Source organism: Topomyia yanbarensis, chromosome 3, assembly GCF_030247195.1.
Source record: "Topomyia yanbarensis strain Yona2022 chromosome 3, ASM3024719v1, whole genome shotgun sequence".
In the NCBI taxonomy this organism is placed as follows: domain Eukaryota; kingdom Metazoa; phylum Arthropoda; class Insecta; order Diptera; family Culicidae; genus Topomyia; species Topomyia yanbarensis.
This window is the reverse complement of record NC_080672.1, coordinates 346,534,671-346,551,449: the sequence shown is the minus strand read 5'-3', so window position 1 is coordinate 346,551,449 and position 16,779 is coordinate 346,534,671. Positions and strand designations below refer to the sequence as shown.

The window sequence follows — 16,779 nt, the reverse complement described above, 5'->3', positions numbered from 1 at the left end:
CAATTAAATACAATTATGAACCATGATCATGTCGACATAGAATGACCCCTTAGGTAAAAATATTTATACTGTATAGTTCTTGCAATAAAGCATGTGTAACAACAAATCGATCAAATCATGCTAAGAAAACGTACCACCAAAAAAATCCACGAAGAGATCCATCAATCGCGTTCCGAAACCATCAAACTCACAGGTCAACAAACTCGGTAAACCGTCCAATGACCCTGCCCCCATACCTCGAGCTTGCGTAGAAAGACAAATTTCAAATCATTGCTCTCCGGTAAAAAATGGGAGCAATTTACACAAATTACCCAATTTGATCTATCCATTACTTTCTGTCCAAGATTTATGTACTACTGCTTTCGGAATGTCAAATTAAGAGCGCAACAGTAAATTGAGACAGAACAATGCTAAACAGCTTGTTGTTGCACAGCTACGTCGACCAGGCAGGAAGATTTATCATTCTTGGAAGCACCCACGGCGACTTTGGATTGCATCGTTACCTTACCCCCGGCCCTGGAGCAACAACAGTAGTCAGTAATATTATCGCACTTGCTTCCTTTCGTTCGAACTTTTTTCATCAACAGCAGAATTTAACGACAAATAAAAAAAACTGCAAAAGACACGCCCAACTGTACTAACAGCCGTACTGACCATGACAGTATGTGCTAAGTGGGCATTAAGCAGAGGCGATTTCGTTTGCGCTGCGCATCGCGAGCAACCGGGTGGATGATTAGGGGGAGGGGTAGGGGTTGGATGCTCATTAAATTAAAGCTAATTTATACGGTTTTGTATTTGGAGCCATTCGGAGTGATTCGAACTAGAGCATTGCCTTCAGTTGGTACGGCTTTTTGACCGTGAATCCGGGTGATTGAGACAGTTGGAACACGTATCAATGTGTCATCTTTCTCCTTCTTGGCGCTGTTGTTGCATTTTTTTTTTTATTTGACGAGTTGTTTGTGCTTTGGTTTATAAATTGAGCGTAAGTTTTGGGAAAAAGTCTGTTATATCGAAAATAATAGAGGACTTTTATGCTCCACACTATTCCAATTTAATATTCATTCACTGTTATGAAACATCGCAAGTGGAACATGAATCATAATTCGGTTAAAGAAAAAGTATCAACGACATAAAAAATCTCAGAATTTTATAGCAATTGATTTTTTATATAATTCATCAAATATTCATTCTAGGCATTTACATAAAATTTTCATTCTGAGTCACGCATGAACCCGAACTGAGCTCAATTTAGCTCGAATTTGTACAGAGCAGTGATGTTACGTTTCTGTTTGAGAGTCTGAAATGAGTGAGATGAATCTTTCTAACAAACAAACCATCAAGTGGTTTTGAAATTTTGATGTGCAAAATTTTTGTTTATGTCGCCCGATGTTATTATTGGAAAGAGAATCAGTAATCCCCCTGAAATACGCGGAAATGTCTCTGTCTACGGGTCCTTACAATCCTATTTTGATGGTTTACCTACAGCAATATTTAATATGAAATTTGCCTGAGAAATAAATTCAGTCTACTGTCAGTCTACCCGTATCCATAGATAAAGCTTTAAACTGACTGTAGCCTTTTACTAACTAACAATACATGGAAAAAAAATGTTCCCAAAATCGTGAATAAAATGCCATGAACTCTGAAACAACCACGTTTTTACGTTGCGAAAACAGGACCATAAACAAATATCATGGCATTTATAATTATATTCAATTTCCCTTCAGTAACGCTCGCGTAATGCGTATTAATAGAAATATTTGTTTTTTTATGTGAACCTAAATCATGTTTCCCACCATATCATTACCAAATCGATATTCTGTACGTAAACTAGTACACAACTTTAAGAACATGTAACGTTCGAAATTTTATATGTGATTTTGCTATTAATAGTTCACATATGTTACATTACACTTTAACACCATTATCCTAATAGTGGCCGACCCCTTGTAAATACGCTATAAAATACGATCGCATTGCCATAAACATTATTCATAAAACTAAAGATTACCTTATGATGTTATTCGTGGATTTAGGCACATTAGTTCCTATTTCACGAAACTCGGAATTTTATTCATGAATCCATACAGTCCTCGTGAACTAATTCATGATTCTTAATAAATTAGTCTGAATCCAATATCCAATGCTCGGAAAATAGTTCACAAAATCATCAAGTATTATTCATGTATTCGTGAACTGGTTCATGATTACTAGTACCCTAACTACGATTTACCATTCATGTTCATGAAATTATATCACGAAATCATATAAAATTATTCATGTATTCGTGAACTGATTCAGGATTCCTAGTATAATAGCCACTATTTTCCATTCGTGGTCGTGAAATAGTTCACGAAATCACAGAATATTATTCATATATTCATGAACTGAAAGGTACGACTTACCATTCGTGCTCGAGAAATAGTTCGCGAAATCATAAAATATTTTTTTATGAATTCGTGAACTGGTTCATGATTCCTAGTATAATAGTCTCGACATACCATTCGTGCTCGTGAAATAGTTCAGAAAATCATGAAATATTATTCATGGGTTCATGAACTAGTTCATGGTTCCTAGTACTTGACCTAGAGTCTGTCTGGCATGCTTTTGATATTTGCATGGTATCCGTAATCGTTTTCAATTTCGTGCAACATGGTCATGAAACTTTCATGGGAACTATTTCACAAAATAAGAGATTCGTAGAATCATTTTTGTTCCATGCACTATTCCATGAAATGTTATATGTCCAGTAGAGATAGTCGGGTTTTTTGAACCCGAACCCGACCCGAACCCGAGAGCTTGAAAATTGAAAAACCCGAACCCGACCCGAGCCCGAAATTATAAAATTTGAAAAACCCGCACCCGACCCGAGCCCGAAATTTTCAAAATTAGAAAACCCGGACCCGACCCGTACCCGAGAATGAAAATTTTGTAAAACCCAACCCGACCCCGAGAATTTTAAAATTTGAAAACCCGAACCCGACCCGAAAATTTTTAATTTGAGAAACCCGATCCGAACCTAACTTGCTAATATGGAGAACCCACCAAAGATCTCGAAGATTTTTAATTTTAGGCACCCTAGGGTCATCTTAGAAAGAATCACTCGAAGCTGAAGTAGCACCATACGTGTTGAGTTAAATCTGCCTATGGCAAAATGAATCACTGGCCAATAGAATCCCAATTTTTATTTACTATTATTTTAAAAAGAAAAAAAATTGCTATTATTGAACGTCGAATTTGTAATGTTAAGAGAAACTTACAAATCGTCGATATCTTAACCGGAAAGTAGAATAAATCGGTCGCTAACTCATGGGGAAACAAACAACTTAATGGTAACAGTTTCAAACAACCTTGCCCGTCGTACTTAACCAAAAGTTTTAAGTTTGTATCAAAAACCATTCCTGCAAGGCAGTTTTGTATGATTTATCACATGTATTAAATTAGCTATGGTAATTGGCCACAGCAGTACCACTAAATTTGTGATTTCAATATATGGGAATTGCGAAATCATCCCCGGGCTACAACGCCCTTTTTAGTCAATGGTTACAGTTTATTTTAACTGCAAGCAATCTTTATCATAAATCAATTTGATTGTTACTAAACTTCCACTAAAGCAGGTACAACCTATTTGTTGCATTTGACCAACTTAACAGTACCCGCTTAAAGTTTCTTTGGGGTACAAATGTACCCCACAAAACCGTTTACGTTAATGTTTTGTCATGTTTACATAATTCCGAAAACATTATTATATCTTGTTTTAAAAGAAAAACATCGTTACATGGTAAGCGAAAAACTTGTGTAAAATTGTATGTTTTAGAATAAAACTATCCAATTTAATTATAAAATTTAATAAAAATTAGGCATATTAGAGCGATTTTAGTTCTGGGGTACGAATGTATCCCACAAAACCGTTTACTTAGAGAAAAAGTCACGAAACCGTTGTAGGGTTATTATTCAATATGTAGCAAAAAAGTACTACCATTAAGTGCACTCGCCACACCCACTGTTCGATTTCTCGCGACTGTCAAAACGAGCAATCAGGAGCCGATCAATAGATCGGTTTTTATTGTTTCTACTTCCCGTAGATTTCTTCTCGCTTTACTTTAGATACTATTTGCTGTACGTTTTAGCTGAGTTTTACGCGTTTACCCTGACCGCGGCCTACGTATCGGTTTTAAAGTACCTGTCGAAATTAATATTTTAAAACAGAAAGTTGAACCAATATTTTCCGATAAATTCCTGTTGACTTAATTTATAACTAATTATCATGAAAAATAAATCGCAAAGAAATTTTAGATGTGAAACACGTATTGTTGAATGCTCTCTCATGAATGTTCTTTTAAAACATAAAATAATTCAGTCAGTTTGCGAATCTGAAGAGACAGAATTTTATACAAGAATGAAAAAATAATATATTTGGGCACCAGAAAATACGACGAATTCTAGCGATTTAAAGGTGCTACCATTTGGTACGGTTATATGTGGCTTCCATTAGTATAAAAAGAGACTGGGTTTTTGTAGGTGATATATATTGTAGGTACAAATATATGTGTAAATAAATATTCATCACGTAGGGTGTAAGAATAGCATTATGCAAAAAAAAAGAGCGTAAATTGAGGCACTTACCCTAACTTCCTTGTAGTGTGTCGGTGTATGCTTAAATTATCTTAATATAACACGCGACTAATGTTACGGTAACGAAAGTAACGAAAATGAAAAAAATTGAAAATGTGATTTCAAACATAGTAGGCGGATGAAAAAAGATTGGAAGGATTCATTCGAAGAAAGATTGTTGAGTGTGACAGTTGCGGTACCGCATTCGCACCACCCGAATACCGTTGAGTAAAAAAAAATGGAGGAATCCGACAGTTTTGTGTATAGACAGCGTCAAGAAATGGTTGGGTTGTTTTGTTAAAAACCCGAACCCGACCCGACCCCGAAATTTTCTAATTTGAAAAACCCGAACCCGACCCGAGCCCGTAAGTTCAAAATTTTAAAAACCCGGATCCGAGAATTTCAATTTTGAAAACCCGGAACCCGACCCGAACCCGAAAAGCTTCAATTTATAGAACCCGAACCTTACCCGAAACCCGTCGGGTTTGGGTCGGGTCCGGGTTTCGGGTCTAAAAACTCGAACCCGACCATCTCTAATGTCCAGAAAACTGCCAGGACCTTGAATATCGTAATTTATTTAAAGTTCAGTGTGATGTCCCAACAGAAAAAGAAAACTGCCTGAGCACCAAAAATACAAATCGTGTTCGTGATATAGTTCATGGAACAAGATCCCGCTTATTACCCAAGCATTACTTGCAATATGTAGGGGAGACCGAGGAGGGTTGAAACAATTTTTTGTTTTTGTTAGATAAATCGACAAAATTTGTCATTAGACGATTACTTATTTTCAAATTTGTTACTACTGTTAATACTTTTTCAAATTACATCAGAATAACTGGTATAAATCAATAACAAAGTATCAATATATTGATTTTTGTAACAGTGTTCTCTTTGTTTCAACTCTCCTCATACCCAGGTAAGTTAAAACAGCAATGAATGTGAGTTGAAACAAGCAATCAAATACTTTAAATATTATCAAAACATGTTACAGCGACTTATCTAGAACATTCTACAATTATTAAAATGGTTAATATGACCAGTATTTATGACCAGGGTTACCAAAAATACAGAATAATCTGTATTTATAGATTTTTCAGCCAGTTTCAGACCAAGAATCTGTATGTGCAGATATACAGATTTTTGCGTGTATGTACAGATATACAGATTTTTGAGAAGTGATGTTACAAAACCTATTTTAGAAATATTTTTTTAGTTTCAGTAATACTTCCTCCGTGTCTCTCTCAGCTTACCCCTCTATATTTGGCTACGCACGCCGATGAAATCGACTTAAAAATGACTTTTACTGTGAGCCGTGTTTACAAACATTGCTTCACAGTTTAATAGCAGTATTGGTAAACACGGCTCACAGTAAAAGTCATTATTAATGTCGACTTCGTCTGCGTGCACAGCCTTAATTAAAAATAAATCAATATATTTTCACTTTTTCGAGTGGTCGCTCATTCTGAAAGGTAAAGGTTTGTAATGCACTCAGGTTAGCACCCAGCAAAGGCCCGGCTGAAGTCTACTTCCAGAAACGTTAATTGTAATGCTCTGTGACTTTGTGAATTCTCAATTTTTTGTCCGAAAATTAGACAGCTACATTGGTCGACTTAGGCTGTGAACCATTTGGTGAAATTTTTAACTTTTAGTTAAAATCTGACACTTCAAAAGTTATTTGCAAAATAACCCTACTCTGGAGCATGGTTAAAATTGACAGAGCGATAGTTAAATTTGACAGCTCGATGGTTAAAATTTTTCCCATGATGCAGAATGAAAAGGTGGAAACATTTTCTGTACCTGGTTGTCAATATTTTTCAATACAAAATTATGGGATAAAGATGGAAGGGATAAAGATGGAAACGATAACGTGTTGTGTAAAGATTTGTTTGGGTTATTTCATGATGTGAATGTTTACTTTTCGAGGCTATGACTGTCATACTTAATGTAATAAGAAAAAAAACTAATTTTAAAATATCGACAAATGTTCACACCTCTACCAACTTGTGGTCATCGCAGCTGTCAATTCTAAATAACTATCCATATGTCAACTTTTGAAATGGTTCGCTCTCTCAAGGACTCAACTGATTCGATACAGATATCGACACAGATTTTTCAAAGAGTAAATACAGATGAAAAGATTTTTTAGGACAAAAATACAGATTTAATTTTGGCAACCCTGTTTATGACTACAAGTTATACAAGTTTATGAAAACAGGTAATTTGGTATCCATGTCGGCACTATTTAATTACTTCGCTCCAAGCTTCAGAAGTAAAAAAATAGGATTTAGAAGTAAACAATGTTGATCACTGTTGTCAATTCAGAAAAGAATAATCTTAATTATTATTATTCGTTCAGGAACGATAATGTGATTATAATATTGCCATAAGACTAGAAGATCATCATCGAGGAGAGTTGAAACAAGGTGTTTCAACTCTCCTAGGTCGAGATGTAAGGCTTGATCCACAATTTACAATTTATACATCGCAAAGATAGAAAGAAACGCATACAATTCATTAATGTTAACTCGTAGACTACATAATAGTGATATTTTCATGATTGAACATCACTTAATATCCCATTTATACTAATTTGGAAAAAATAACGAAAACTTACTTTCGCTCATTTTTTGTAGTGTATTTACGTAAATACTCAACCACTAATTTAACGTAGCTGGTGTGTATTGGAGGGTTTGTGGGCACGATATAAATAAAACAAATCTCGACAAACATATGATTACGGCTTAAAAGCCAACTGTCAAAATTCTCTTTGAAAGAAAATTCCGGACAAACCGTTACCCACCAATCACAGATGTTGGTAGTAAACAAAAGAGAAAAGTTTTCTTTTTCATTAACTGCTGTAAACTGTGTTTGGCCAGTAACCGTTCGTCCGAAATTTCCTTTCAAAGAGAATTTTGACAGTTGGCTTTTAAGCCGTAATCATATGTTTATCGAGAAATGCATTATTGTTTTATCCCTAACGGTACTATTTTGCTAGTAATGGGCACTGTTTCAACTCTTCTCTGTTTCAAATGTGCTCGGGTTCCCCTAATGGCCGCGGTTTGTTGCATAACCATAAACTTTTGCTGGTGCGCTTTTTCAGTTGCTAAATCAGTTGAATAATGGTTTATGTACGCTTTATTTCAACAAGTTTTGTTGTAGAAACGGTGCTGCTCGGGTAGTCACACATTCATGTTCCTGTTTATATTGCCGCGATCCTCCGACAACCGATGATAACCAAAAAATAACAAATCGCAATAACGCAAAGTGACCAAAATATCAAGTTAACATGAATAAAAATTACGAAAATCGTGACTAAGATCCTGAGATTATGAATATAAAGTGATCAAAATATCAAAAATCGTGACTAAGATCCTGAATTCATGAACATAAATCACTCTACTCGTGACTAAAATATCACGATAACGTTTATAGGAATTATGAAAGTCCTGACAAATATCCTGAAATCATAAATATAATCCACATTACTCACACAAAAATCGGAACTAGTATCCTGAAATCATGAGCATGAATCACTCTGCTCTTGATCAAAATACCATGAAATTACGAAAATCGTGACTAAGATCCTGCAATCATGAACATAAATCACGCTACTCTGCGTCTACGCTAGCGTGGTCCCGATTTTCATAATTTATATTATATTCCTTGACAATTAAGTCACGTGCTTCGTATTGGATTGTTCTGGTAGAGTAATGTGAATTATGTTCATGATTTCAGGATCGCAATATTTTAGTCACATGTAGAGTGATTTGAATTCATGATATCAAGATCTTAGTCACGACTTTTAATATTTTAGTCCCGACTCTTGTGATTTATTTTCATGATTTCAGGGTCTTAGCCACGATTTTCGTAATTTATATGCACATTATCGCGATATTTTTTTTCTTGAGCTTACTTTCGAATTTGACACATGGAGTAATATAACTCATGTTCATGATATTCGTAATTTCTATTCATCGTACCATGATATGCTATTTATTAATTACTATTGGATTTTTTTCTCGAAATATCATGACAATACGATAAAGTGTGACTGACTGGTGGTATCTTGTTTTGTGAACTATATCACGAACACGATTTGGTGCTTAGGGCAGTTTTCGTTTTCTGTCCGGACATCACATTGATCCTTATTAAATGAATAACGCTAATAGCTCTCTTCTGTCTGCTGCTCGCACCTATTACTAGTAGCTGCCAGCTGGACATAAACATATGATATTTCATGTAAAACCCCAAATTTTTTGAAATACTTTACGAGAAAATTCCAAGACCATAGGCAGATTTATATGTGGACATAGCGGCTCGGAGTTGGGACCCAACAAATGGAGCATGAATCTTACACATATGAAGTAGACGCGGCGAATGCCTTCGCCAAAAGCGGTTTAACGAGGTCACCACCTCGGCAAAGCCAACCAGTGCAACAACAGCACGACTAGGATCATACGTCTCCCAACCTTTGAACGGAACGGATCGTTATATTTCACAGTGGTGTTCGGTGTGTAAATTTCAGTGATTCAAGGTCATCCTTTGTTCGTTCGTTAGCTGCCATTCTGCTGGTGCCGGCAGTAAATCCAGTACATTGTTTTCGCTGGTGCGGAACAATCGACGTTGTTTACAGATAAGTTTTGCTTTATTTTTTTTCCTCGTTTCCTTTCTTTCCTTTTCCCTACTTTTACTCTACCTTGTAATCAAATAATAAGACACATTCCCGTTTATATAACGCTCTGCCCTCGTGCTTAAATGGCCGAGGGCGAAATACCATCTGATGTAATCATGGAAGTCCCTGATCCCCCTAATACTCGCATTGCTCCCCGTATAAAGCAGTACCCAGAAGGTTCCTCTGGGCCATGGGTGGTATATTTTCGGACCGGAGAGAAACCGGTTAATATATTAAAACTTTCTCGAGATCTGACTGCTAATTACCCGGCCGTAACTCAGATAACACGTGTTCGGGCAAACAAGATACGTGTTCTAGTGAGTGATCTCGGCCAGGCAAACGCGATTGCTTGCTGTGAGCGCTTTACGCGGGAATTTAAAGCGTACGTGCCTTGTGTGGCCTGTGAAATCGATGGGGTAGTGTCCGAACCGGGCCTGAAATGCGAAGAACTGTTGGAGCACGGGGTTGGCTGCTTTAAGGACCCCTCACTTGAACAGATTAAGATCTTGGAATGCAAACAATTGTATACCGCAAACACCGAGGGAGGTAAGACTACCTACTCTCTATCAGGCTCGATTCGGGTGACATTCGCCGGGTCCTCTCTTCCCAACTACATCCTCCTTGACAAGGTTCGCCTACCAGTTCGCCTGTTTGTACCGCGGGTCATGAACTGCAGCAATTGCAAGCAGTTGGGCCACACAGCCACATATTGTGGAAATAAGAAACGATGCGGCAAATGCGAAGGAGAGCATGAGGATGACTCTTGCGACAAAGAAACTGAAAAGTGTATTTGCTGCGGGGGCCCTTCACATGCTCTTAAATCATGTCCTGCGTACAAGCAGCGCGGGGATAAAATTAAGCGCTCCCTTAAGGAACGCTCAAGGCGTTCTTATGCAGAAATGCTAAAGAATGCTTCGCCATCTGTCCTGTCCGAAAATCCCTATGCTGGTTTGGCTAACGTTGAGCAAGAATCTGACGACCCACGAGAGGGAACATCTTTGGTTAACCCAGGGGAATCCAGGAAGAGGAGAAATCCAGCCTCCCCTACATTGCCTCGTAAGGGTGCCAAGGTGTCGTCCACTCAGAGTGCGCCAACCGCAATCAATAAATCCAACGGAAGTGATGCACAAAAGCCGAAGCAATTTGCTCCTGGACTTGGAAATATTAATTCTAACAAGGAGTACCCACCACTTCCAGGGACACCAAAAACCCCAAGTGTCCCCTTTTTTCAAACAGATACTCAGTCCAGTAGCGGACTAATGAAATTTTCTGACATAGTGGACTTAATTTTCACAGCTTTCAATGTTACTGATCCTCTTAAAAGCCTTCTGATACGTTTTCTCCCTATAGTGCAAACATTTTTGAAGCAGTTGACTACTAAATGGCCCCTCCTTGCAGCGATCGTATCCTTCGATGGCTAAGTCATCGAACGAGGTCACCGATTCGATCACTGTTCTACAGTGGAACAGCAGAAGTATCCTCCCGAAAATCGATTCCTTTAAATTTTTACTAAATAGTTTAAAATGTGATGCTTTCGCATTATGTGAAACTTGGTTAACTTCCGATATAAATCTCAACTTCCACGACTTTAATATAATTCGGCTGGATCGAGAAAACCCCTATGGAGGAGTACTTTTGGGGATCAAAAAGTGCTATTCTTTCAACCGAATTAACCTCCCTTCGACACCAGGCATTGAAATTGTCGCTTGTCAAGTTTTAATCAAAGGTAAAGACCTTTGCATTGCTTCCATCTACATTCCTCCTAGAGCCTCGGTAGGGCACCGAACGCTTTGTAATATCACGGAATCCTTACCGGCACCGCGGCTAGTTCTGGGAGACTTTAACTCGCACGGTACGGTATGGGGCTGTCTTCATGATGATAATAGATCAACATTAATCCAAGATCTTTGCGATAATTTCAACATGACCATCTTAAACACGGGAGAAATGACGCGGATCCCTACACCACCAGCACGCGCAAGCGCGTTGGATTTGTCGCTTTGCTCGACATCGCTACAGTTAGATTGCATGTGGAAGGTGATCCCTGATCCCCACGGTAGCGATCATTTGCCTATCGTGATTTCAATTGCTAACGGTTCAAGACCATCGGAAACAATCAATGTCTCGTATGACATTGATTGGAAGAGTTACGCGACCGCGATATCCGTTAAAATCGAATCCACTCAAGAACTTCCTCCGGAGGAAGAGTACAGGTTTTTGGCTGGCTTGATTCTCGACAGTGCGAATCAAGCTCAGACTAAACCAGTACCCAGCGCGAATACCCATGGACGGTTTCCCACCCTGTGGTGGGATAAAGAGTGCTCAGAGCTGTACGCGGAAAAGTCCACTGCATATAAGGCCTTCCGGGAAGACGGGTTACCCGCTAGCTATCAACAGTACGCGTCGTTAGAAAGGCGAATGAAGAGTCTAATGAAAGCCAAAAAACGCAGTTATTGGCGCCGGTTCGTCGACGGGTTAACGAGAGAAACAGCGATGAGCACTCTTTGGGGTACGGCTCGACGTATGCGTAACCGTAATAGTACCAACGAGAACGTAGAATATTCAAACCGTTGGATATTCGCTTTCGCCAAGAAGATCTGTCCGGACTCTGTCCCGGTACAGAAAACGTGCCGCGCCGCGTCTCCTCACGATACCGCGAACGAAACATCGTTTTCGATGGTGGAGTTCTCACTTGCTCTCTTATCGTGCAACAATAACGCCCCAGGGTTAGACAGAATTAAATTCAACTTGCTGAAGAATCTGCCTGACACTGCAAAAAGGCGCTTGTTGAATTTATTTAACAAGTTTCTTGAGGGTAACATTGTCCCTTATGAATGGAGGCAAGTGAAGGTCATCGCCATCCAAAAACCAGGAAAACCAGCCTCCGACCACAACTCGTATCGGCCGATTGCAATGCTGTCCTGTATTCGGAAGTTGTTCGAGAAAATGATCTTGTTTCGCCTCGACAATTGGGTTGAAGCAAATGGCTTACTGTCAGATACACAATTTGGCTTCCGCAAAGGCAAAGGGACGAACGATTGCCTTGCGTTGCTTTCTACAGAAATCCAAATGGCCTATGCTAACAAAGAGCAGATGGCATCAGTCTTCTTGGATATTAAGGGGGCTTTTGACTCAGTTTCTATCAACATTCTGTCAGAGAAGCTGCACCAGCATGGTCTTTCGCCAATTTTAAATAACTTTTTGCTAAACCTGTTGTCTGAAAAGCACATGCACTTTTCGCATGGCGATTTAACAACATCGCGATTTAGCTACATGGGTCTTCCCCAGGGCTCATGTCTAAGTCCCCTGCTCTACAATTTTTACGTGAATGACATTGACGATTGTCTTGCCAATTCATGCACGCTAAGGCAACTTGCAGACGACGGCGTGGTCTCTGTTACAGGGCCCAAAGCTGCCGACTTGCAAGGACCATTACAAAATACCTTGGACAATTTGTCTGCTTGGGCTCTTCAGCTGGGTATTGAGTTCTCCACGGAGAAAACTGAGTTGGTTGTTTTTTCTAGGAAGCGTGAGCCGGCGCAACTCCAGCTTTTATTAATGGGTGCAACGATCAACCAGGTTTTCACATTTAAATATCTCGGGGTCTGGTTCGACTCTAAAGGTACCTGGGGATGTCACATTAGGTATCTGAAACAGAAATGCCAACAAAGGATCAATTTTCTCCGAACAATAACTGGAACATGGTGGGGTGCTCACCCAGGAGACCTGATCAGGTTATACCAAACAACGATATTGTCGGTGATGGAGTACGGGTGTTTCTGTTTCCGCTCCGCTGCGAACATACACTTCATCAAACTGGAGAGAATCCAGTATCGTTGCTTGCGCATTGCCTTGGGTTGCATGCACTCGACCCATACGATGAGTCTCGAAGTGCTGGCGGGCGTTCTTCCGCTAAAAAATCGATTTTGGGAACTCTCATATCGATTGCTCATCCGATGCGACATTCTGAACCCGTTGGTAATTCAAAACTTCGAGAGGCTCGTCGAGCTTAATTCTCAAACCCGTTTTATGTCCTTGTACTTCGACTACATGGCACAGAGCATCAATCCTTCTTCGTACAATCCCAACCGTGTCCGTTTCCTAGATACTTCTGATTCTACTGTATTCTTCGACACATCCATGAAGGAAGAGATTCGTGGAATCCCGGACCATATACGCCCGCAGGTGATCCCCAATATATTTTATAATAAATTCCGAGAAGTCGACTGCGACAAAATGTTTTACACTGACGGATCAAATCTCGATGGGTCCACTGGCATCGGTATCTTCAACAATACTATCACCGCTTCATTCAAGCTCAATGATCCCGCTTCAGTTTACGTCGCAGAGTTAGCTGCAATTCAGTACACCCTTGGGATCATCGACACTCTGCCCACAGATCACTACTTTATCGTTTCGGACAGCCTCAGCTCTATCGAGGCTCTTCGTGCGGTGAAGCCAAAAAAGCAACTCCCGTATTTTCTGGGGATGATACAGGAGTCCTTGTGTACGTTATCTGAAAAATCTTATCAGATTACCTTTGTTTGGGTTCCCTCTCATTGTTCTATCCCGGGCAATGAAAAGGCCGACTCATTAGCAAAGGCGGGCGCATTAAATGGTGACATATACGAAAGACCAATCTGCTTCAACGAATTTTTTAGTATTTGTCGTCAGAGGACGCTCAACAGTTGGCAAACCTCGTGGAGCAACGGGGAACTTGGACGATGGCTACATTCGATTATCCCAAAGGTATCAACGAAGCCTTGGTTCGGGGGGATGGATGTGGGTCGGGATTTTATTCGCGTAATGTCCCGACTTATGTCCAATCACTACACCATGGATGCGCATTTGCGGCGTATTGGGCTTGCGGAGAGTAGTCTGTGCGCTTGTGACGAGGGCTATCACGACATCGAACACGTTGTCTGGGTATGCGCCGGGTATTGTGACGCCAGGTCTCAGTTAAAGGAATCCCTTCGGGCCCGAGGTAGACCACCCAATGTCCCAGTCCGAGATATGCTGGCAACTCGTGATTTCCCCTATATGTCCCTTATTTATACCTTCATAAAAACGATAAATATCCCAATTTAGCCCCTCTCTTTTATTTCTCGTTTTTAGAGTTTCCTCCTGCCTTGTGGAACCGATCAGCTCCAGAGTGCCACTATGTAACCGCCGTCGCCCTTACCACTACTCCTGCATAGAAGGAAACTGAAGCGAGAGCGACTCGAGTTCCGATGAGTTTTGAAGGATTCCCCGCGTGTCCGAAGAATACCATCCGCCAATCCGGTACTCGACGACTTACTAGACTGAGGCGCAAATTTGTTTCGCTGATCCCCCTTCCCCCCCCCCCCCCCACCGTTCGAGCGAAAGTTGCAAGTTTTGCTCTTCTTTCCCTGTCTCTCCCCTGTCCTTGATACAACTGCTGCTACACTGATGCGGAAATAAGCCACCCTCTGAATATCTTGACCAAGCATAAGTTTTAGTTAAAAAATTCAAATTAGTATTCTGTATTCCTAGTTTTAAGATAGCTATAATTTTTACTCTTTATTGAAACTCTTGTCCTCCATCTTGTAAATAGAATTGAATCCCTAGTTTTAAGATTTCTGTGAAGTTTCTCATAAATATTTGTTCCCCCTTTTGTGTACTAAACTATATTGTTAGTTTTAAGATAACCGTAAAATATTTCGTAAAATACTATTACTCCCCCTCTTGTATATCAAAGTGAATCCCTTGTTTTAAATTTTTTCATAAAAAAATCTTTTGGCCCTCTTTTGTATATTGAATCTTATTTCTAGTCTTAAGATAGCTGTAAACTTTCTTTTCCTTTGTAAAAAAATATTTCAACATTGTAACCTCCTAGTTTTAAGATATCCAAAATGTAAAAACAAAAGCATTTGGCACCGCCAAGCTAACGCATTTGTGCCTATCAAATAAACGAAATGAATATAATATAGCACGACTAGGAGAAAGAGCAGCCGCAGCTTTCACAGGAGGGCCCAAGTAACAAAGTTTTATAGCATGCTACAAGTGAAATCTAAGTTTTACCAGAGGCTATAAAACTACCATAAAACCTCAATTGTTACTAGGGGGAGCGCCTGGTTGAAAATATCAAGCTTGTCGAGTATAGCAGTAGCTAAAAAACTGGTGGACGAACTGCACAACTTTGTACACAAGGACATCAAGCTACTGGTCCTGAAGATACAAGGAAACCTCGGATTGGCCGTCAAGGAATGGAGAATATTGGAGCAGAAAGCGGAGGTAACCGGAAAGGAGCTGTTGATCACCAAAAAGTCCTTGGAAATAAGGCAAACATTGACACCACCGAAAATGAGGGAAACATACGAGCAGTGATGTACCGATGGGAAAAATTCCATCTTCCCGGGTTCTTATTTTTGGGTTTTAACCGTGTTTTTTCCCAAATCATTTTAACCCGGACGAAATATGGGTTTTTTCGTTTTATCGAATGTATGGTGTTCATTTAATGTTTTTAGCCTTTCGGCAGTCGCGCTAGTGCACTGAGTACACGCTGCTCTGAAAATCTAGCGAAATCGTCTTAGGGCACCAGCGGCTGCTCGTTCAGTGGACCATTTGCGCGACTTCCGGAGGGTTGAAGAATCTTGCATTTACATTTGAGAGACCGAAAATAAAAGTCGCAAGGATAAAACATACTTTGTAGAACCCACTCCAAATTATAAACATTAAGCGTAAAAATCGGACAGAGATCCTTCAGCTTAGAATATTCTCACCCGAAAAAGTCGGCAAGGATGAACATCCAGTATAATTCGCTCACGGTAAATTCCGTACAACGTTACATTCAAAATTAAAAGTTTAATAAAAAAAAGTCTTGTAAGAACCGGATATACTTTTTTTACGGTTTTAATTCTGTAGGACATAATCGAAAAGCTCCTGTCTGATTTTTAAAGTTTAAATCCAATTTTCACATTCTAATATATTTATAACGGGTTTTACGAAGCATTTTCTGTTCCTGCGACTTTAATTTCGGTCCATTCCATAATTAAACTTGTTTCATATAATACTGGGAACAATAGTCATTGTTACTCTAACTAGTGAAAATTAGAATAATCGTGTGATGCCCAAACTACTTTTATTCTGCTTGTTCCTCATTTTAGGGATTGCTATACTTTCAGCGAAATGAGGTAGGTATTCACACAAAATTTAGAAAATACCTATTTAGTACGGTTTAGATTAGTTTAAAGTTTTATCACTTGTATAACCCCAATATTTGTAAAGAAATGTTGGATCACCGCTATAGCATTGATTCAATCGAGGAAAACCATTCAGAATTCATATACATGCAAAACTTTATGACAATAATGCTCATAAATAAAATAAAAATGTTTGGATAATAATACATTAATGTTCAATTACTAAAATATCACAAAATTGCAAAAAACCCAATCTTCCCGCGAAAACACCGTTTTAACCGGAAAAAAACCTTGGGTTTTTTCCCAAAATTATAAAAACCCGATTTGGTA

The 16,779-nt window shown here is 39.2% G+C and overlaps 1 protein-coding gene across 1 annotated transcript in view; it reads right to left on the bottom strand.

Moving 5' to 3' along the window:
- The window catches only part of LOC131692931 (putative mediator of RNA polymerase II transcription subunit 12), a 200,566-nt gene that overhangs the window by 100,201 nt on the left and 83,586 nt on the right, over positions 1-16,779 (bottom strand). The gene's annotated exons all lie outside the window — the stretch shown is intronic.